This window comes from Schistocerca cancellata, chromosome 11, assembly GCF_023864275.1.
Source record: "Schistocerca cancellata isolate TAMUIC-IGC-003103 chromosome 11, iqSchCanc2.1, whole genome shotgun sequence".
Classification (NCBI taxonomy): domain Eukaryota; kingdom Metazoa; phylum Arthropoda; class Insecta; order Orthoptera; family Acrididae; genus Schistocerca; species Schistocerca cancellata.
The window spans coordinates 104,847,963-104,871,919 of record NC_064636.1 but is presented as its reverse complement, the minus strand read 5'-3'; the positions used below and the strand labels follow the sequence as shown (position 1 = coordinate 104,871,919).

Here is a 23,957-nt window from a genome sequence, read left to right as displayed (position 1 = left end):
GCTTCCCTAGCACGGGGTCCCGGGTTCGATTACCGGCGGGAACAGGGATTTTTCACCTGCCTCAAGATGACTGGTTGTTTGTGTTGTCCTCATCATTTCATCTTCATTGATGAAAGAGGCCAGACTGGACTGAGCAAAGGTTGGGAATTCGTACCCGAGAGTTGAGCGCCCCCCCCCCCTCCCCCCCCGCAAACCAAACATCATCATCATCATCATGATCGAACAACCGAGTGCCGCAATCATCTCTGAAAAGTCGGTCCAGCACGGCCGCAGGTGCACCCAGCCTACTGAAACGAATGTCGGGGATTTCTGAAGGTTGCCGCGGGCCGCCTGGCCACAGATTTTTGCTGCCTTCCTCAAGGATCAGTGCTGGGACCCGTGTTGTTTTACGCGTTACGTAACGGATGTTGCGCACCTTGCGCTCGCTGTATTGCACTGACATGTGGAACCGCGTGACGACTTGGCTGTCTGAGAGGTGTGTATTGTGTGTGTGGCGCCCGGCTGTTGTTCTCAGCTGCGATGAGCCGGCCGCGCACCTGCGATACGTCACGCGCCAAGGTCGCGCAAGGACGCGGCCAGGGCGCAGGCGCGCGCGCACGCGCACTGCCGGAGTGCCCGGCGAGCAGGCGAGCGGCGCGCAGCTGCACACCGAGCCAACGGCCGCCGCAGCCACACCGCCCGCCCTTCAAGGTACCGTACAGTACAGTGTGTAGCTGGGACCGCGAGGGCCGCCATTCACGTCCAGAGGGGGTCGGTGACGTCAATGACCAGTTGTCTGGGCCGAGTATCGAGTCGTAAGATATTGTGTAACTTTCAGACCGCGCATGCGCAGAAACGGGGGACTGCCATCCGTCACCGGCAGCTGCTGTAAGGTGTTTCGGTCAAGCGAGTATCTTCAGTATCACGAATATCATGTCGAATGAGGCTTGGCTGGTGTCAAGTAGATGTTCATCACTTCCAGCAGACTCCTCACTTCTACACGCATTCATTTTATATGTACAACGACGTTCGACCACCACCTGCACCGAGAAATGAAGCAATTCGACGTGACGTGGATTCAACGAGTCTTTTGGAAGTCCCCTGCTTTAAATACTCATCAATGCTGCCTCTACAGCGGTTCATAATTGCGGCAGGTGTTGGTAGTGCTGGATTTTGTGCACGAAGTGACCTTCCTATTACGCCCGATAAATGTTCGATGGCATTAAAGTCCGGCCATCTGGGTGGACAAACCATTCCCTGTAATTGATATGGCTCTGAGCACTAGGGGACTGAACATCTGAGGTCATCAGTCCCCTAGAACTTAGAACGATTTAAACCTAACTAATCTAAGGACATCATACACATACATGCCCGAGGCAGGATTCGAACCTGCGAGCGTAGGGGTCGCGCCTACAACCGCTCGGCCACTCCGGCCGGCTCTCTAATTCATAGAGTGAAGGCTTTCGAGACGCGATTACATAGTTGCATCCTTTCGCGATGTGAGGTCGTGGTCCAAGAAATTCTTCTCTTCCTGATGTTTCGGCTTTTATCCTGTAGAGCAACAAAGAAAATAAGTACTACGATCTGTGAAGGATAAACGCCCTCGTCTGTCCACATGCGGTGTATGCAGAGTTCCGTGTACGTGTGCTAAAGTTTATATTGCAACTACCAAGAGGACGCGTAAATACGCGGCTAAAAGAGCACAAACGTCTTCGCCGACTAGGATAAGTAGAGAAATCAGCTGTAGCTGTCATTCAAATTCATAACCATCAGGATAATTTTAATAGGAATGAGGAGGCAATGGAACTTAGCGACATATGGACTGTAACTCTGAAGAATCGCTAGGCAGTTTAATCTTTGACAAGACGACAATCTATAGTTAATTTCTATCTCTGTTAAGGATTATCTCTGCGCATCACATGGTACTTTGAACACGCCCCATTTCGTACAGTATTTATGTCCCTCTAGGACGTCCGACCGGTCAGTCGGCAAGACTCGGCGGAAAACCGGCTCTGAAAATGTCCAGCGGCAGTCCTGGACGAAACGTCAGGAAGAGAAGAGTTTCTTGGACAATGACCTCACATCCCGAAAAGTTTACCAGCAGCTATTCTCCCAAATTGTCCAAAATGTTGTTCATCTCGTCGCGAATAATTCTTGTCTGAAACACCTAAAAGAAGATGGGTCCCAGTACTGATCCCTGAGGAAGGTAAAAAAAAAGGTAAAGCCTGTGGCGCAAGTCCGTGGGAGGGCTAGTGCTCTAACTAGGTAGAGTACCGCCTTTCGTCGGCGTGACACTACAAGGCCGGTTGTCCTACCCGTCGCCCCAGGCGCCTTCCACCCTGTGGGAAAAATTGCCGGTACTCATTTCCATAGCAATCTGATAGGGGGTATTATTACCGACAAAAATTCCACAGTTGTTCGGGAAGAAAAACTCCATCAGTGGCTGTAAATAGTCTCCAAGCAGGCCGGACATAACCATTTCCCGGTATTAACCGAGTGAAAGCTGCTTATTCTTGGGAGTAAGCTGATATTGTTAACAAGAAACGGCAGTAAGGAATAGATATGTTGAGAGGCCAATGTCAACATACGCAGACTCGCGAACAGGGGTCGCAAGAGCTTCGTGAACTTAAACCGCTTATCGCACGAACAGCCCGTTTCTGACCCATAAATATCGTTTTAGAATGGGAACATTTACGCCGAAATATAATACCATACGACATAAGTGAAAGAAAATTTAGCAAAGTAGACTAATTTTCGTGTCGAACGATCACTCACTTCAGATACTGTTCGAACACTAAAAGTGGCAGTATTAAGTCCTGGACGCGGGCTTTCCACGACAGTTTACTATCTATCTGAACACCTAGAAATTCGAACTGTTCAATTTCACTAATCATATGCCCATTCTGTGAAAGTAAAACGTCAGCTTTTGTTGAATGTGTGTTAGAAACTGTAAAAACTGAGTCATACTGTGAATTAGCGTTGGTTTATTTTCTACAGGCCATGAACTTAGGTCATGAACTGCACTATTTGAAACCGAGCCAATGTTGCACACAACAACCTTTACTACCCAAGCTAGTGTCATCAGCAAACAGAAATGTTTTAGACTTACCCGTAATACTAGAGGGCATATACAGGGCTATTACAAATGATTGAAGTGATTTCATAAATTCACTGTAGCTCCATTCATTGACATATGGTCACGACACACCACAGATACGTAGAAAAACTCATAAAGTTTTGTTCGGCTGAATCCGCACTTCAGGTTTCTGCCGCCAGAGCGCTCGAGAGCGCAGTGAGACAAAATGGCGACAGGTGCCGAGAAAGCGTGTGTCGTGCTGGAAATGCACTCACATCAGTCAGTCATAACAGTGCAACGACACTTCAGGACGAAGTTCAACAAAGATCTACCAACTGCTAACTCCATTCGGCGATAGTATGCGCAGTTTAAAGCTTCTAGATGCCTCTGTAAGGGGAAATCAACGGGTCGGCCTGCAGTGAGCGAGGAAATGGTTGAACGCGTGCGGGCAAGTTTCACGCGTAGCCCGCGGAAAATTGGCTCATGCCACAACTGGAGACCGACAGCGCCGACTTCATCTTTCAACAGGATGGTGCTCCACCGCACTTCCATCATGATGTTCGGCATTTCTTAAACAGGAGATTGGAAAACCGATGGATCGGTCGTGGTGGTGATCACGATCAGCAATTCGTGTCACGGCCTCCACGCTCTCCCGACTTAACCCCATGCGATTTCTTTCTGTGGGGTTATGTGAAAGATTCAGTGTTTAAACCTCCTCTACCAAGAAACGTGCCAGAACTGCGAGCTCGCATCAACGATGGTCTCGAACTCGTTGATGGGGACATGCTGCGCCGAGTGTGGGAGGAACTTGATTATCGGCTTGATGTCTGCCGAATCACTAAAGGGGCACATATCGAACATTTGTGAATGCCTAAAAAAACTTTTTTAGTTTTTGTATGTGTGTGCAAAGCATTGTGAAAATATCTCAAATAATAAAGTTATTGTAGAGCTGTGAAATCGCTTCAATCATTTGTAATAACCCTGTATTTTATATAAATAAGGAACAGGAGTGGCCTCAACTCTGACCCCTGGGGCACCCCCCACTTGGCAGTACCCCACTCAGACCCCACATCACAGCCATTCTCAACATTGTGAGTAATGACCTTTTGCTGTCTGTTGTTAAAGTAAGAGGTGAATCAATTGTGAGTTACTCCCCGTATTTCGTAATGGTCAGACTTCTGGAGTAGTATTTTGTGATCAACACAATCAAACGCCTTAGTTAAATCAAAAAAATATGCCTATCGTTAGAAACCTTTTGTTTAACCCATCCAGTACCTCACAGAGAAAAGAGAATATAGCATTTTTCGGTTCTTGAACGACTTCTAAAACCGAACTGTACATTTGGTAGCTAATGGTGTGATGTAGAATGATCCATTATCCTTGCATACACAGCCTTTTCAATAACTTTAGCAAAAACTGATGGCATAGAAAACTGGGCCGTACTCGAATCCCACCATTGCTCTTACCATTTATTTATTTATTTATTTATTTCTCAAGCAAAGAAACTGCTGTGTGTTGTTATATAGCAGGTCATACATTGTGTGCATACCAATTGAAATCGGTAGGCCTACCCATGTGACCGGGCTACGGTTTTCCACTCATCCAGGATCCTGCCGATATGGTTACGAGGTCAGGAGGTGGGCTGGAGTCGTTGTCGTCCTGTTACCAGAGGTACTAGTCCGCCCCTGGTAGCTGAGTGGTCAGCGCGACGGAATGTCATGCCTAGCGCCCCGGGTTCGATTCCCGTCTGGGTCGGAGATTTTCTCCACTCAGGGACTGGGTGTTGTGTTGTCCTTATTATTTCATTCCCATCGACGCTCAAGTCGCCGACGTGGCGTCAGTTCGAAAGACTTGCACCAGTAAATACTAGGAGAGCTGTTACGCAAAGTACACAGACTATTTCCTCTCCAGTGTTATGGTCCCTCTGTAAAGGACTCTCGTCGTTGAATAGTACTTGTACCCTAATCTGCCATCTACGAGAATTAAAATAAGTAATCCAGAATCTGAAACTAGATTTTTTGCTTTTTCTCTCACTGAAACATTTGAACCTGTCAAGAAACGGATTTACGGACTCCAAACGTGACAGCTCTTTCGTTCTCTATCGCCCACATAACACGACTCAGAAAGATAAAGATTGAATATTACCTAAGTGCATCTTCGTGATACATTCTTCGTTCCCCTGCGATATGTGTACCATTCCTTATAGTAGATTAAGTCATCGCCTCCCGAAGGGCTTCATCTCATTAACACAAAGCGAAAACAGCCGCCGGAACTTCCAGAAAGGTCAATCGTCAGTTATCAGAAGTCCCCTAATGGAATAGCGGAGAGTGGCGCCGTAGACTTGGTGTTCTTGATATAAAGTGTCACGTAAGAATACCAAATGTCTATCAGTTCTAACAAATCAAAAATTACACTCTGGAAAGGAAGGAATAATTAGGATTTTGGGTCCTGTTGGCGACGACGTCATCACCACATCGACTTGATCATGAAATACGGTTGAAACTAGTCGTAAATAATAAATACTGACACAGCAGCTTTTGGCTCTGGAAATATCATTCACGAATTGTTTCAGAGGTGTGGAGGTCCGCCTGCAAAATCTGTTTTGGTTATTTCGAACACTGGAGGAAAGAGACTTGTTCGCATTCAGAGATTGTTTTCTTTATTGGTTTCCTGGTTAACTACTATCATTATGCCAACTTGAATTATACCTCTCCATTTGTCCATTTTCAGAGTCAATATCTGGCCTTGATGTCATAGCACAACCATATCCTAACAGAATGGTAAACATTACAAAACAATGTAAACGCATTTTCCGTGCTTTGAAACAGCTCTCAGTTGAGAGCTAATCCTCAATAAAAATCGATCCCTCAATGAGCCCTGTGGCACCGACTATGCATCTCAGCTCTAGAGCAGTTTACAGTGATTTAATTTCAGTTCCGTGCCTAACTGCTTGTAACACATCTAACACACATTTAACATTGACTTGGACAGGATTTGTGATTGGTGTATAGAATGGCAACTAACTCTAAATATAGATAAATGTAAATTAATGCAGATGAATAGGAAAAAGAATCCTGTAATGTTTGAATACTCCATTGGTAGTGTAGCGCTTGACACAGTCACATCGATTAAATATTTGGGCGTAACACTGCAGAGCGATATGAAGTGGGACAAGCATGTAATGGCAGTTGTGGGGAAGGCGTATAGCCGTCTTCGGTTCATTGGTAGAATTTTGGGAAGGTGTGGTTCATCTGTAAAGGAGACCGCTTATAAAACACTAATACGACCTATTCTCGAGTACTGCTCGAGCGTTTGGGATCCCTATCAGGTCGGATTGAGGGAGGACATAGAAGCAATACAGAGGCGGTCTGCTAGATTTGTTACTGGTCGGTTTGATCATGATGCGAGTGTTACGGAAATGCTTCAGGAACTCGGGTGGGAGTCTCTGGGGGAAAGGAGGCGTTCTTTTCGTGAATCGCTACTGAGGAAATTTAGAGAACCTGCATTTGAGGCTGACTGCAGTACAATTTTACTGCCGCCAACTTACATTTCGCGGAAAGACCACAAAGATACGGTAAGAGAGATTAGGGCTCGTACAGAGGCTTTTGGACAGTCATTTATCCCTCGTTCTGTTTGGGAGTGGAACAGGAAGAGATGCTAGTTGAGGTACGAGGTACCCTCCGCCACGCACCGTATGGTGGATTGCGGAGTATGTCCGTAGGCGAATGGTCCATGCGACGGGAGGCCCTAGCCACACGGCATTTCCATTTACCAGAGGTACTCGAGTCGGTCGTCTGCTGCCATGCGCCATTAACGCCCAAACATCGGATACGCTCGTCGCACGTCCCACATTGATTTTTGCGGTTATTTGGTGCAGTGTTGCTTGTCTGTCAGCGCTGACAACGCTACGCAAACGCCGCTGCTCTCGATCGTTAAGTGGAGGCTGTCTGCCATTGCGTTGTCCATGGTGAGGGACAGTGCCTTGAATTTTGTATCGTCAGCGCACTTCGCATTCGGGAGGACGACGGTTCAAACCCGCGTTCCGCCATCCTGGTTCAAGTTTCCCCATGATTTCCCAAAATCGCGTGAGGTAAATGCCGGGATGGTTCCTTCGAAAGGGCACAGCCGCTTTCCTGCTCCGCCCTTCCCTAATCGGAGCTCCGCCTCTAACCAACTCGACGGGAATTGAAACAGTCCTCGTCCTCCGACAGCGCACTCTTGACACTTCAGTTCTAGGTATATCCAGTTCCTTAACTATTTCCGAAATGGTATGCTCCATGCATCTACCTACAACTACAATTCCACGCTCGAAGTCTGTTAATTCGCGTCATCAAAACTTTTCAAGCTAGTTAAGACCTTAGACACAGTCATTTCAGAGCGTACTTCTGACAAAAGAACGATTCTGGCAGCTAGAGTCGGGCGTCTTCGTTAATCCGGCTTTTGGAGTTCTTACGATATTTCCATAAAAACTTTCATCCGCTAACACATTTGTCTTTATAGTTCGAATACCAGATTTCATTTATTTAAGTGTGTTCCGATACAAGAACATTTTTAGATAAAAATTTTCATCCCCTTTTTCACCCCTTTAGGGGTTGAATTATCAAAGACACCGATACACTTTTTTATTTTTTAACCGGTAAGTCAAATACCGATGTTCATAGATGTGCTTTGAAGCACCATAAGAATCATTTATTTTCAAAATAAACTTTCACCTCCGTAAGGATTATATTTCCAAAAATAGTGAATCACGTATTTATTTCTGTCTAAGGAAGCAGTTACCAATTTTTTTATTCTACCTTCAAAATTACCTTAATATCGACATGCTCCCAAAAAAGCTTTCTCCCCTGTTTTACCCCGTAGGGGAGGAATTCCGAAAAATCGCTTCTTAAGCGACGCTCCTCAAATATATCGAAGCCGTGCAGCAATGATTATAGAAAATTATTTATAACCAGTTTTCGTTGCACTTACTTAAAAGTACAGCGACGTATTTTGTACTTCGGTGTTTTCTTAATCTTCATTTTATAGACCGGGGATACTGCCACTCGGCAACACCGAGACTTGAAACTTCCTGGCACATTAAAACTGTCTGCTGGACCGAGACTCGAACTCGGGACCTTTGCAGGAGAGCTTCTGTAAAATTTGGAAGGTAGGAGACGAGGTACTGGCGGAAGTAAAGCTGTGAGGACGGGGCGTGAGTCGTGCTTGGGTAGCTCAGTCGGTAGAGCACTTGCCCGCTATAGGCAAAGGTCCCGAGTTCGAGTCTCGGTCCGGCACACAGTTTTAATCTGCCAGGAAGTTTCATATCAGCGCACACTCCGCTGTAGAGTGAAAATTTCATTCTAAATAACAGCGAGACTTGTCTTGTAATATTAAGTGCTATCATTACAGTTTTTCGACTTATTACCAAGCTGAAGCTGTCGGCACATGATTTGTTTGAAGAGGAAAAGACGAATAAGGCGTGGGTCATTTCAAACGTCCTGTTCACAGCGCATGCGCGTCCGTTACGGAGTTGTGATCGAAGTTAAAAATCTTGAAACCGTAGGCGAGAGGTCGTATTCGTGTTTTTTGGCTCGTGTGATCGTGTCGTGAGTAATTACGTTTTAATTAGGAAGCTGAAACAGAGTCGGGTCGTATTACATGTAGTGACCAGCGTTCCTGCATCAAAATCGAATTTCCACGTGGAAAGAACCCAACTGAAATTTGCAACGCTGAGAGAGAAAGGTCCGTGGGAATACCGTAGTGTGTCCTAGCACGGTGTCAGCGTGATCCGCTACTTTCCGTGAAGGTCGGATAGGCACGGAGGACAACCCAAGAACTGGAAGGCCATCAGCTGCAGCAGACCAAAGCTCTCACGTTATTGTTTCGAGCACTTTGGTGAGAGTGGCTCGACGAAACAAGTGTGAGGAAATTGTATATGAGGCCAAATTGTCTTTCACTTGAGTTTACAGAATCATAACTGAAAACCCGCGGAATGGACTTCCGGTGGGATCAAGAATTGTTGATCTTGCCTTCTAAGACTCACGTCTGCATGATAAGTCGCCGTGAACGACACGTGTCCCGGATTCCACGTTACGTCCTCTTTTCCCCCGATGGTGTTCGATGGGGTAGGTTACGGACTCGCAAGTCGCCGAAGTGCAGTCCACTCCAAAGACTTGCACCTTGTAGTGTTCCCTTCTATCCTCGGGGCTCTGCCGTGAAAAAAATGAAATAGAAAATCTATCTTGAATTTTGGGGGTTTCAGTTACGGATAAGGCGGACTTATTATTGATCGAGATCGTGCTGTAATTTGACCGTGCATGGCAGACCGGGTCGGCAACACTACAAAAAACGACTGTACGGAAGTAGCATCAGAAAACTAATTGAAATTTACCTTATAATCTTGTTAGATACGCAGTATTAATTACAATATAGTCTTCATGGCTCTGCTCCTAATTTCTCTTGTAGGACTTCTTCAAACTTCTTCAAGTTGTCACTGTCATGATCAATTTACAAATTTGGCGATAACCACCTCGAATCACTATTGAAATAACCTCGCTTTGTAATGTAATTTTAATTTCCACCCAAAAGCACATTCAACACATCGCCGAAAAAAACACGTCTTTCGTATGAAGACAAGAGAGAGAGAGAGAGAGAGAGAGAGAGAGAGAGAGTCATCAATTAGTTGTTAAAAACAAAAACCTACGCAAAAGTAAAAAGACGAACAAAGTTATTTATAAAAATCGGTCGCTGGCGCAGCGCTCTTCTGCGTGCGCGATCGTAAATTATATCTTTGTATTGGCGGAGGCGCGGACGTCAAAGTACAATTACAACCTAACAACTGATCAAATGAGATTATTGTAATTCATGGTGTTGTAATTTTAATGCCAACCAGCGTACAGCGTACATGCAGCACCACTGTTTATTCGCTTCTCGTTTACGCTCTGGGTGCACACAGGTGTGTGTGTGTGTGTGTGGGGGGGGGGGGGCAGTCAGCTTCCCGCCGGCTGTTTGCGTGGGTGTTAAGGATACTCCTCGCGCTTTCGCCGAGTCCTTGGCGACACACCTCGGCAAATACCCGTAGTTTTGTGTGTGTGTGTGTGTGTGTGTGTGTGTGTGTGTGTGTTGACGCAATTCCACCTGCCTGGGACGCAATACACGCCCGTTCCAGCCTCCTGCAGTGGTGCTCTGCTCTCTCACACATTGTGTGATCAAAAGTATCCGGACACCTGGCTGAAAATGATTTACAATTTCGTTGCATCCTCCATCGGTAATGTTGGAATACAATATAGTGTTGGCCCACCCTTAGCCTTGATGACAGCTTCCACTCTCGCAGGCTTACGTTCAGTCAGGTGCTGTAAGGTTTCTTGGGAAATGGCAGCCCATTCTTCGCGGAGTGCTGCACTGAGGAGAGGTATCGATGTCGGTCGGCGAGATCTGGAACGAAGTCTGTAATCCGAAACCTCCCAAAGGTGTTCTATAGGATTCAGGTCAGGACTCTGTGCAGGCCAGTCAATTACAGGGATGTTATTGTCGTGTAACCACTCCGCCACAGGCCGTGCCTTATGAACAGGTGCTCGATCGTGCTGAAATATGCAATCGCCATCCCCAAGTTGCTCTTCAACAGTGGCAAACAAGAAGGTGTGTAATACATCAATGTAGGCCCTTTGCTGTGATAGTGCCAAGCAAACCAACAAGGGGTGCAAGCCCCCTCCATGAAAAACGCGACCACACCATAACACCACCACCACCTCCGAATTTTACTGTCGGCACTGCACACGCTGGCAGATGACGTTCACCGGGCATTCGCCATACCCACACCCTGCCATCGGATCGCCACATTGTGCACCGCGATTCGTCACTCCACACAACGATTTCCCACTGTTCATTCGTCCAATGTTTACGCTCCTTACACCGAGCGAGGCGTCGTTTGGCATTTACCGGCGTGTTGTGTGGCTTACGAGCAGACGCTCGACCGTGAAATCCAAGTTTTCTCACCTCCGCCAAACTGTCATAGTACTTGCAGTGGATGCTGATGCAGTTTGGAATTCCTGTTTGACGGTCTAGATAGATCCTTGCCTATTACACATTACGACCCTGTTCAACTGTCGGCGGTCTCTGTCAGTCAACAGACGAGGTCGGACACAAGTGACACCCAATCACCTGACCACTTTCGAAGTCCGTGAGTTCCGCGGAGCGCCCCATTCTGCTCTCTCACGATGTCTAATGACTACTGAGGTCGCTGACTTGGAGTACCTGGCAGTAGGTGGCAGCACAAGGCAGTTAATGTGAAAAACGTCTGTTTTTCGGGGTGTCCGGATACTTTTGATCACATAGTGTGTATATATATCTATTTCCTGTGTGTCGATCATCCGGATCCCGAGACATGCTTGTGGGTGACCCTGTACTTCCCATGAATAAATGATTACCTTACTTCGGTCAAGCAGCAAAGACAGCAGCGTCGTTGAAAATTGTCTCATTTCAAGGTCGTAATCTGTCCATGTGAAAGAAATGCATAAATACGAGGACCGTTCAGCGGTGAACAGGTTGGGTTTCTTCAGGAGTCCAATACAGGATATTACTCCGCTCTCTTTTGGCTACAAAAACCGTGTTTTCCAGCGTGATCTCCGTTCATTGCGACGGCCTTACGCCACTTTACTGTGAGGGCCTGTATGCCGCGTCTTTACACTCTACTGGTCGACGTCAGAGCCAACACCTTGCCAAATCCACAGCCTCCCCCAACATCCACCAGCTGAGTGCATCATTCGTTGGATAAAACGGATGGAAGTCGGAAAGCCGGCCGGTGTGGCCGAGCGGTTCTAGGCGCTACAGTCTTGAACCGCGCGACCGCCACAGTCGCAGGTTCGAATCCAGCCTCGGGCATGGGTGTGTGTGATGTCTTTAAGTCACCTACGTTCAAGTAGTTCTAAGTTCTAGGGGACTGATGACCTCAGAAATTAAGTGCCATAGTGCTCAGAGCCATTTTTCGAAATATATCCTTAAAAAACAAGCTACAACAACGAGGCTAACTATGTCGTATTGCAACAGCAAATGCCATACAACAGAAAAAATCGTTCGAAATTCTTTCTGACCCTGCGTTACACATGTGGGCACAGCAATTTCAAGTCTTTAGAACAGCTGCTACAGTAGTCTGCTAATGTTTAGGGCCATTTAAGATGGCGGTAGGCCACGCCCACCCTGGCTTCAAAATACCGTGCTATAGCACCATCCCCCTTCTTTTTCAACCTCCATGTGGATAATTATCAACAGTTTGGGGTAGTTTAACTTTACTGTACGTAATGTCAAATTAACTTTCTGAGGCACGACACTTTTCAAATACACCGAACATATGCCCAAAACAAATAGCAGTTTCACCATTTTGCTTCCTTCTTCGAGAAATTTCTGTGGACGCGAAATAAAAGTAATTCAGCTGGAAATAATTATAAGTTGAAGATAATAGAGATGCACCCCTGTCTCAATGTGTGTCTGCTGCTCTACGCTCAGAAAGTTTCTGTCGTGAATAAGCAAACACTTTCTTGCTAATGCTTGAGACTCTCAGTTACTAGACGACGAATTACTGTCCTTATCATACCTCCACAGTAGTACAGAACATGATCGTATGTCATTCTGACTTCGTTAAAAAAATTTCCGGCGACAATATTTCACCTAGAAAGAATATTACAAATGTCGTTGATCTCGTAGAGCAGAAGCAACTGCCGATATCCTCAGGTCCCCAGTCAAACTTCTACCGTTCAGAAAGACGAACTTGGGTAGGATCATTGGACACTTACTCTGTGCGACTAGTCCCACATTTGGTTGTGTGATGCGTAGCGGTTCGCCGGGTTCTGTTATTATTAATTGTAGTAGTAGTAGTAGTAGTAGTAGTAGTAGTATTCTAAGGGACTCGAAGCTCCCAGGCGATCTCCCATGATTCCTCCAGATGCTCCTGTCTTGTGCTGCCTCTTGCCAGTTACGAGGTGCATTCAAGTTCTAAGGCCTCCGATTTTTTTTCTCCGGACTGGAAAGAGATAGAAACATGCGCATTGTTTTAAAATGAGGCCGCGTTCATTGTCAATACGTCCCAGAGATGGCAGCACCGTACGGCAGATGGGATTTTACCGCCAGCGGCGAGAATGAGAACTGTTTTAAATACTTAAAATGGCGACGTTTTCCTTACTTGAACGGCGTGCAATCATTCGTTTTCTGAATTTGCGTGGTGTGAAACCAATTGAAATTCGTCGACAGTTGAAGGAGACATGTGGTGATGGAGTTATGGATGTGTCGAAAGTGCGTTCGTGGGTGCGACAGTTTAACGAAGGCAGAACATCGTGTGACAACAAACCGAAACAACCTCGGGCTCGCACAAGCCGGTCTGACGACACAATCGAGAAAGTGGAGAGAATTGTTTTGGGGGATCGCCGAATGACTGTCGAACAGATCGCCTCCAGAGTTGGCATTTCTGTGGGTTCTGTGCACACAATCCTGCACGACGACCCGAAAATGCGAAAAGTGTCATCCAGGTGGGTGCCACGAATGCTGACGGACGACCACACGGCTACCCGTGTGGCACGTTGCCGACCAATGTTGACGCGCAACGACAGCACGAATGGGACTTTCTTCTCGTCTGTTGTGACAATGGATGACACGTGGATGCCATTTTTCAATCCAGAAACAAAGCGCCAGTCAGCTCAATGGAAGCACACAGATTCACCGCCACCAAAAAAATTTCGGGTAGCCGCCAGTGCCGAAAAAATGGTGTCCATGTTCTGGGACAGCGAGGGCGTAATCCTTACCCATTGCGTTCCAAAGGGCACTACGGTAACAGGTGCATCCTACGAAAATGTTTTGAAGAACAAATTCCTTCCTGCACTGCAACAAAAGCGTCCGGGAAGGGCTGCGCATGTGCTGTTTCACCGAGACAACGCACCCGCACATCGAGCTAACGTTACGCAACAGTTTCTTCGTGATAACAAAACTTTGAAGTGATTCCTCGTGCTCCCTACTCACGTGGCTCCTAGTGACTTTTTGCTTTTTCCGACAATGAAAGACACTCTCCGTGGCCGCACATTCACCAGCCGTGCTGCTATTGCCTCGGCGATTTACCAGTGGTCAAAACAGACTCCTAAAGAAGCCTTCGCCGCTGCCATGGAATCGTGGCGTCAGCGATGTGAAAAATGTGTACGTCTGGAGGGCGATTACGTCGAGAAGTAACGCCAGTTTCATCGATTTCGGGTGGGTAGTTAATTAGAAAAAAAATCGGAGGCCTTAGAACTTGAATGCACCTCGTATTTATTCCCAGTGTTTCGCATGTGCAGTCAATTTCATTGCGTGAAGTACTCCTGTATCTCCCCCTTGGTCTTTTGCCATACGGCTTATCCCAGAATATTCTTAACACAATTTGGTCGCCTTTCATTGTCAGATGTCGAGCCCATTGCAATCAATAATAGGAAACACTTCTTAATTCGCTTGATCGTAGTTGCAGATCGATCAGCAATCATCGTAATCAACCAAACGTCCGACGGTCCTGTAGAAGCTTAGCGCGGTTTACTTCCTCAAAATTCACTTCAGCAAATGACATCGATTGAATTAGTTTCTTTAGAATTCCCATAAATTCTCGCATAGGTTTACAATGTTAAAATCTCAACTCTGTAGTGTTTTTTTTTTTTCCTTTTTTTCTATATGGTGCTCACCAGTCGACAGTTACACGCATCAGAGTCCCACAGTTTTTCCGATCGCAAAATTTTTACTGTAGCCGTCCGCGCGCCACAGGGAGCAACCCTCTGTCTCGCAGCAGTCACATCCCTCCCGCAGGCCAAATGCGCCGACTCGACGGCTTGCCGGAGTGGGAAGGAGCGCCTGGTCCCCGGCCGGCACGAATCCGCCCGGCGGATTTGTGTGGAGGTCCGGTGAACCGGCCAGTCTGTGGATGGATTTTAGGCGGTTTTCCATCTGCCTCGGCGAATGCGGGCTGGTTCCCCTTATTCCGCGTCAGTTACACTGTGTCGGCGATTTCTGTGCAAACAAGTTGTCCACGTACGCGTACACCACCGTTACTGTACCACACAATCATAGGGGTTACACTGGTCTGGTGTGAGACGTTCCCTGGGGGGCCGACTGGGGCCCGAACCGAACAATAACCTTGGGTTCGGTGTGGGGCGGCGGAGGGGTGAAGTGGACTAAGGTAGTCGTCGTGGGGTTGTGGACCACTGCAGCTGCGGTGGGGACGGAGCCTCTCCGTCCTTTCTAGGTCCTAGCTTAACAAACAATACAATACAATACCTTTATGACATTAAAATGTTCATTGATGCGTCACTTCATCGGCACAGCTTTAAAAACATAAACCAACGAAAATATTAAAATTTATGTCTTCGTGAATCATGAAAATAATACTTCATTCGCATTTGTATTATGCTTTTTTGTTAGTTAGCTGGAAGGTACGAAAAAGTCCTCCGGTTTTTTTAAATCTAACGCAAAATACTTAATGCATTGACTCGGTTGTAAAGTAATGAGAAGTTCGAGGCGTAAGATATCGGGAATGGTGGGCTTTTTGATTGTTAGTGAAGACTGTTGTGACAGAGGTGGAAATCTCTGGCCGCCACCCTGTGTGTGTGTGTGTGTGTGTGTGTGTGTGTGTGTGTGGGGCGACTCCACGGACGGCCGCTCTGTGCTGGACCAGGCGGGGCAGTCGCCGGCTCCGTCGCTCTCTTCCTGTCAACCTCTCGGTGACTGAGTGCGCACGTCTGCTAACATTCGGCGCAGGTCGCTCCGTACGCCGCGTAGCCGCATTCCCGTGTGACCCGTCCCCGACGCCACCCCCTCTTACGAAACACTTGCGTAACGCCCTGTATTCGATTCTTCTTCCCCCCCCCCTCCCTCTCTCTCACACACACACACACACACACACACACACACACACAACAAACGCGCCGCCACGTCCTGTGACAACAACCAGACGTCGACGACGACAACAAGACGCTTACGTCACGTCACGTCTCGCCTCCTGCGTTTGCTCCTTCCACAATTCTTTCGGAATTCCGCTTCGTCACTCTCCGGACTTAGTGCTGACGGCACCTGTTACGAAGGATCTGGCATTGCTCTCTTCGCCGCAGTATTTTTTTCTTTTTTTCTTTTTACGGTGACTCGCCGCACATTCTTATAGGCTAGTGTAGTGTCAGTAAACGGAGCATACATCAGAAATGTGAGGAATACGGCAGAATCGAATCTTTCCAGGCACTCATTTCTTCATCTACATCTACATGGATACTCTGCAAATCACATTTAAGTGCCTGGCAGAGGATTCATCGAACCACCTTCACAATTCATTGAAAAACTAGAAACCCGCCTCGATTGCGAAGAAAGCACCTAGTGTTAACCTAGGTTTCGGCGTAGATAACTACACCTTCTTCACAACAATAAAAACCACAAGTGCCTAAGAAGACCTTTGTCAATGATTGATAGCGGGTCCGGCTTGTAAGTGAGCGACCGTTTGTAGCTGCAGTTTATGGCGGGTCATGGCCCATCGAACATAGGCCGGTGTGAGGTGGTTACACCATTAAGTTAAGTAGTGGTTTAGACTTTGTACATATGTACTGTTTGTGTTTTCCTTGTTTTCGTTTATAAATATATAGTTATGGTGTTCTTTTAATCATTGACAAAGGTCTTCTTAGGCTCTTGGGGCTTTTATTGTTCTGAAGAAGGTGTAGTTATCTACGCCGAAACCTAGCTTAACACTAGGTGCTTTCTTCGCAATCGAGGCGGGTTTCTAGTTTTTCAATATATTAACCAACGATTGCTGACGCGCTGAGATGTTGAAGGTTCTTTACCTTCACAATTCTCTATTACTCCAATATGGTATAGCGCGCGGAAAGAATGAACACCTATATCAGCACACTGGGCTCGCATTCGGGATGACTGTTCAATCCAGCGTCCGCCCACCCTGATGTAGGTTTTCCCGGATTTCCCTATATCGCTCCAGGCAAATGCCGGGATGGTTCCTTTGAAAGTGCACGGCCGACTTTCTTCCTCGCCCTTCCCTAATCCGATGAGACCGACAACCTCCCTGATTGGTCTCTTCCCGCAAACAACCCAACGAACAGCTATATCTTTCCGTACGAGCCCTGATTTCCCTTATTTTATCGTCGTGATCGTTCCGCCCTATGTATATCGGTCTCAACAAAATATTATCGCATTCGCAGGAGAAAGTTCCTGATTGGAATTTAATGAGAAGATTCCGTCGCAATGAATGATTTCCAGCCCAAATCCTGTATCAGTTCTGTGACACTCTCTCTCCCATATTTCACGACAACACAATATGTGCTGCCTTTCTTTGACCTTTTCTATGTACTCAGTCAATCCTACATGGTAAGTATCCCACACCGCACAGCAATATTCTAAAAGAGGACACACAAGCGTAGTGTACGCAGTCTCCTTAGTAGGTCTGTCACATTTTCTAAGTGTCCTGCCAATAAAACGCTGCTTAAAGAATCGGAGTCAGTCTCTCACATCGATATAAAAATCGTGCATGATCTCATTCCCTACTAGCACATTCCATGTTTTACCAGTTTCTCGAGAGTCTACAGATAGCTCTCAATTTTAATATTGCTCTTCTATGGTTAACCTGCGGAAGGTTCAGAGCTACATTGAGGTCGGCACCTTTAAAGGACCCTCGTCATTAGGCAGGTATGGTCTTCATCAGCACTGTGTGCATAGCTGTGCTTCACATTTTTCGGGCACCCTCTTAATTGATGTCCACATTTTTTGGAGCATCCATGTGCAATGCTAGGATCCACACTTTTGAAGCACCCTCTCCAGAACTAGGGTCCTGTCCATTTAAAGGGTCCACACTTTATGACCATGCTTCGCAACATTAGGGGCCACACCTTTCGAGCACCCTGTCCATTGGTTGCGTCCTCGCTTTTCGAGCACCCTGTGCATTGGTTGCGTCCTCGCTTTTCGAGCACCCTGTGCATTGCTTGCGTCTTCGCTTTTCGAGCACCCTGTGCATTGCTTGCGTCCTCGCTTTTCGAGCACCCTGTGCATTGCTTGCGTCCTCGCTTTTCGAGCACCCTGTGCATTGCTTGCGTCCTCGCTTTTCGAGCACCCTGTGCATTGCTTGCGTCCTCGCTTTTCGAGCACCCTGTGCATTGGTTGCGTCCTCGCTTTTCGAGCACCCTGTGCATTGGTTGCGTCCTCGCTTTCCGAGCACCCTGTGCATTGGTTGCGTCCTCGCTTTCCGAGCACCCTGTGCATTGGTTGCGTCCTCGCTTTCCGAGCACCCTGTCCATTGGTTGCGTCCTCGCTTTTCGAGCACCCTGTGCATTGCTTGCGTCCTCGCTTTTCGAGCACCGTGTGCATTGCTTGCGTCCTCGCTTTTCGAGCACCCTGTGCATTGGTTGCGTCCTCGCTTTTCGAGCACCCTGTGCATTGGTTGCGTCCTCGCTTTTCGAGCACCCTGTGCATTGGTTGCGTCCTCGCTTTTCGAGCACCCTGTGCATTGGTTGCGTCCTCGCTTTTCGAGCAACCTGTGCATTGCTTGCGTCCTCGCTTTTCGAGCACCCTGTGCATTGGTTGTGTCCTCGCTTTTCGAGCACCCTGTGCATTGGTTGCGTCCTCGCTTTTCGAGCACCCTGTGCATTGGTTGCGTCCTCGCTTTTCGAGCACCCTGTGCATTGGTTGCGTCCTCGCTTTTCGAGCACCCTGTGCATTGGTTGCGTCCTCGCTTTTCGAGCACCCTGTGCATTGGTTGCGTCCTCGCTTTTCGAGCACCCTGTGCATTGCTTGCGTCCTCGCTTTTCGAGCACCCTGTGCATTGGTTGCGTCCTCGCTTTTCGGGCACCCTGTGCATTGGTTGCGTCCTCGCTTTTCGAGCACCCTGTGCATTGGTTGCGTCCTCGCTTTTCGAGCACCCTGTGCATTGGTTGCGTCCTCGCTTTTCGAGCACCGTGTGCATTGGTTGCGTCCTCGCTTTTCGAGCACCGTGTGCATTGGTTGCGTCCTCGCTTTTCGAGCACCCTGTGCATTGGTTGCGTCCTCGCTTTTCGAGCACCCTGTGCATTGGTTGCGTCCTCGCTTTTCGAGCACCCTGTGCATTGGTTGCGTCCTCGCTTTTCGAGCACCCTGTGCATTGGTTGCGTCCTCGCTTTTCGAGCACCGTGTGCATTGGTTGCGTCCTCGCTTTTCGAGCACCGTGTGCATTGGTTGCGTCCTCGCTTTTCGAGCACCCTGTCCATTAGTTGCGTCCTCGCTTTTCGAGCACCCTGTGCATGGGTGCGTCCTCGCTTTTCGAGCACCCTGTGCATTGCTTGCGTCCTCGCTTTTCGAGCACCCTGTGCATTGCTTGCGTCCTCGCTTTTCGAGCACCCTGTGCATTGGTTGCGTCCTCGCTTTTCGAGCACCCTGTGCATTGGTTGCGTCCTCGCTTTTCGAGCACCCTGTGCATTGGTTGCGTCCTCGCTTTTCGAGCACCCTGTGCATTGGTTGCGTCCTCGCTTTTCGAGCACCCTGTGCATTGGTTGCGTCCTCGCTTTTCGAGCACCCTGTGCATTGGTTGCGTCCTCGCTTTTCGAGCACCCTGTGCATTGGTTGCGTCCTCGCTTTTCGAGCACCCTGTGCATTGGTTGCGTCCTCGCTTTTCGAGCACCCTGTGCATTGGTTGCGTCCTCGCTTTTCGAGCACCCTGTGCATTGGTTGCGTCCTCGCTTTTCGAGCACCGTGTGCATTGGTTGCGTCCTCGCTTTTCGAGCACCGTGTGCATTGGTTGCGTCCTCGCTTTTCGAGCACCCTGTGCATTGGTTGCGTCCTCGCTTTTCGAGCAACCTGTGCATTGCTTGTGTCCTCGCTTTTCGAGCACCCTGTGCATTGCTTGCGTCCTCGCTTTTCGAGCACCCTGTGCATTGCTTGCGTCCTCGCTTTTCGAGCACCCTGTGCATTGCTTGCGTCCTCGCTTTTCGAGCACCCTGTGCATTGCTTGCGTCCTCGCTTTTCGAGCACCCTGTGCATTGGTTGCGTCCTCGCTTTTCGAGCACCCTGTGCATTGGTTGCGTCCTCGCTTTTCGAGCACCCTGTGCATTGGTTGCGTCCTCGCTTTTCGAGCACCCTGTGCATTGCTTGCGTCCTCGCTTTTCGAGCACCCTGTGCATTGCTTGCGTCCTCGCTTTTCGAGCACCGTGGCGTTGATAATGCCCACACTTTTGGAACACACTCTGCGTTACTAGGTTGCGCGCTCGTAGAGCATCATTTGCGGTGGTATCGTTAACACTTGCGGAGGATACTGTGTGGTGGCGGGTTACCAGTTTGTGGAAACCCAATGCTGTGGTTGTGTTAGCAATTTTTGGAGCACTGTTATTCGTGCTGGGGACTGAACGTCTGGGAGAACCGTGTGAAACGGCGGGGTTAGCACTTCGGGAGGCGTTGTTGGTAGTGAAGCTGTGTGTAAGGCTGGAGGTAGATTTCGACGTAGCGGCCTCTAGCGGCGCAGAAGCCGAAGGATGAAAGGAAGGAACGAAAATTGGGTATAACATCCCGTCGATATCGAGATCATTAGAGACAGAGTACAAGCTCGGACTGTGTCAAGGACGAGGAAGGAACCATCCCGGCATTTGCCTGGAGCGATTTAGAGAAACCACGTGCAGAAGGCGTCTGGAAGCTTCCTGTTACGGCATTCGGGCGCCAGGTAGTTCTCGTGATGCGAGCCAGGACTTGCGCAACGCCCTGTTGTCCCGCGGAGCGCGTCTCCACTACTTGCATAAGGATAAGGCGCGCTGACGTCACAAGGCTGTGAGCACCTGCTGCGTGTAGCTCATACAAGGGTACCCACCGTAGCAAGCACGACTTCCAAGCTGTATTTTTTTATTCTATTCTGTTTTTAATTTGCGATCCGTTGGTACGACGAAAGAGGCACACTGTGTCATCAAAAGTGTCCGGACACCCCCAAAAACATAAGTTTTACATATTAGCAGCATTGTGCTGCCGCCTGCTGCCAGGTACTCCATATCAGCGACCAAAGTAGCCATTAGACATCGTGAGAGAGCAGAATGGGGCGCTCCGCGGAATTCACGGACTTCGTACGTGATCAGCTGATTGGATGTGACGTGGGTCATGCGTCTGTACGCGAGATTTGGTACAAAATGGTTCAAATGGCTCTGAGCACTATGGGACTTAACTGCTGTGGTCATCAGTCCCGTAGAACTTAGAACTACTTAAACCTAACTAACCTAAGGGCATCACACACATCCATGCCCGAGGCAGGGTTCGAACCTGCGACCGTAGCGGTCGTGCGGTTCCAGACTGTAGCGCCTTTAACCGCTCGGCCACTCTGGCCGGCGTACGCGAGATCAACGCACTCCTAAACATCCCTAGGTCCACTGTTTCCGCTGTGATAGTGAAGTGGAAATATGAAGGGACACGTACAGCACAAAGGCCTACAGGCCGACCTCGTCTGTTGACTGACAGAGACCGCCGATAGTTGAAGACGGTCGTAATGTGTAATAGGCAGACATCTATCCAGACCATCACACAGGAATTCCAAACTGCATCAGGACGCACTGTAAGTACTGTGACAGTCGGCCGTGAGGTGAGAAAACGTGGATCTCACGGTCGAGCGGCTGCTCATAAGCCACACACCACGCCGGTAAATGCCAAACGACGCCTCACTTGGTGTAAGGAGCGTAAACATTGGACGATTGAACAGTGGAAAAACGTAGTTTGGAGTGACGAATCACGGTACACAATGTGGCGATCCGATGGCAGGATGTGGGTATGGCGAATCGCCGGTGAACGTCATCTGGCAGCGTGTGTAATGGCAACAGTAAAATTCGGAAATGGTGGTGTTATGGTGTGGTCGTGTTTTTCATGGAGGGGGTCTGAACCCCTTGTTGTTTTGCGTGGCACTATCACAGCACAGGCCTACACTGATGTTTTAAGCACCTTCTTGCTTCCCACTGTCGAAGAGCAACTTGGGAATGGCCATTGCATGTTCGAACAGGATGCAGCACCTGTTCTAATGCACGGCGTGTGGCGGAGTGGCTAGACGACAACCACCACCCTGTAATGGACTGACTTGCGCAGAGTCCTGACCTGAATCATATAGAACATCTGTAGGATGTTTTGGAACGCCGACTTCGTTCCGGGCCTCACCGACCGACATCGATACCTCTCCTCAGAGTAGCATTCCGTGAGGAATGGGTTGCCATTCCCCAAGAGACCTCCCATAACCTGAGTGTGAAGGTATGTCTGCGAGAGTGGAAGCTGTCATCAAGGCTAAGGGTGGGCAAACACCATATCGAATTCCAGGATTACCGATGGAGGGCGCCACGAACTTGTCTACATCTACATACATACTCCCCAATCCACCATACGGTGCTTGGCGGAGGGTACGTGGTACCACAACGAGCATCTTCTCTCCCTGTTCCACTCCCAAACAGAACGAGCGAAAAATGACTGGCTATATGCCTCTGTACGAGTCCTAATCTCCCTTATCTTTGTGGTCTTTCCGCGAAATATAAGTTGGCGGCAGTAAAACTGTACTGCAGTCAGCCTCAAATGCTGGTTCTCTAAATTTCCTCAGTAGCGATTCACAAAAAGAACGCCTCCTTTCCTCCAGAGACTCCCACCCGAGTTCCTGAAGCATTTCCGTAACACTCGCGTGATGATCAAACCTACCAGTAACAAATCTAGCAGCCCGCCTCTGAATTGCTTCTATGTCCTCCCTCAATCCGACCTGACAGGGATCCCAAACGCTCGAGCAGTACTTAAGAATAGGTCGTATTAGTGTTTTATAAGCGGTCTCCTTTACTTGTCATTTTGAGCCCGGTGTCCGAATACTTTCGATCACACAGTGTATCTGCTGCCTGTGCCTACATAACATACTTGTATTTGGTTGTAGGCGCTGAAAACGGACTAATTAACACGAACAGTTCTCCAACCTTAGTTTTGACCCGTCAGCACTGACTAGACGCGAGGTGAAACTGTGTCTCACTTTAGAAACTTACAATCTTCCCGCTTCGGCTTCGCGTGTCGTGTATTTGGCACACGCAAAGGAAAGGACGATCGTAAGGAGTGTGCGTGACGCACGCATTTCCTCCGCAACAGCCGCGGGCAAGCGCATATTCAGCGATTGAAAAGCCGTCCGTGACGGGAAGTGGCTGTTAGCGCTCTGGGCGGGTCTAACACATCGCGCAGGAAGTGCAAAAGCTGTGGCCACCTACGTCACTAATGACACACGTCCTTCGTCACGTACACTGCCGGCCGTTGAAATCCCGACACCACAGAGGCGGCACGGATGAAACGCCGACCTGGCAGGTAGAGCACCACATACGTGACGTCACCGTATGTTTGACGTCACCGTGTATACGGTAGGTGGCAGCACTAAGCACTAGCTGTGGGGAGGGCTCGAGGGGCTACCCCCTCCCTCCCCCTCCCCCCCCCCCAGAAAAACTGGAATATTTTTTGAAACGTATACATTTTCAAATTGTTTACACAACAACTTCATTCCCTTCATAATACTCATCATTAAAACTAAAACATTTTTCCCACCGATGCTTCCACTGTTCAAAAACATTTTTTGTAGTCGTGTTTAGAAATGGCTGACAACTCCTTCTTCTTCCAAACCGGTGCACCTTCCTGCCCCCTTTTTGTGCGTGTAAAAAAGAAAAATCGTTTTTTAACGAAAAACAGTCAGTCTTCCTGCCGTAAACCAGTTTTTACCAACAGTGATTCAGAAAGTTCCCCTCTGAACTTAATTTTCGAATTTGTGTTTGTGAGGTAAGCTCTATCGGTTTTATTAATTTTGCGTGGAGTGTAAAATGTCTCAAAATTTTTAACAGTATGGGTCTATGGACAGAATCATATGCTTTCTTAAAATCTATAAATGTAAGTTGAGAGAGGCTTGTTTCGTTTCGGGTAACAAGTCGAGGGCCATGAAAGGGAA

The 23,957-nt window shown here is 48.2% G+C and overlaps 1 protein-coding gene across 1 annotated transcript in view; it reads left to right on the top strand.

Moving 5' to 3' along the window:
- The first annotated feature begins 627 nt into the window (after positions 1–627).
- Positions 628–23,957, top strand: part of LOC126108286 (uncharacterized) — a 365,566-nt gene continuing 342,236 nt past the window's right edge. Inside the window, exon 1 of the mRNA XM_049913510.1 lies at positions 628–690. The gene's annotated coding sequence lies outside the window, so the exon portion shown is untranslated. The remainder of the gene's footprint in view (positions 691–23,957) is intronic.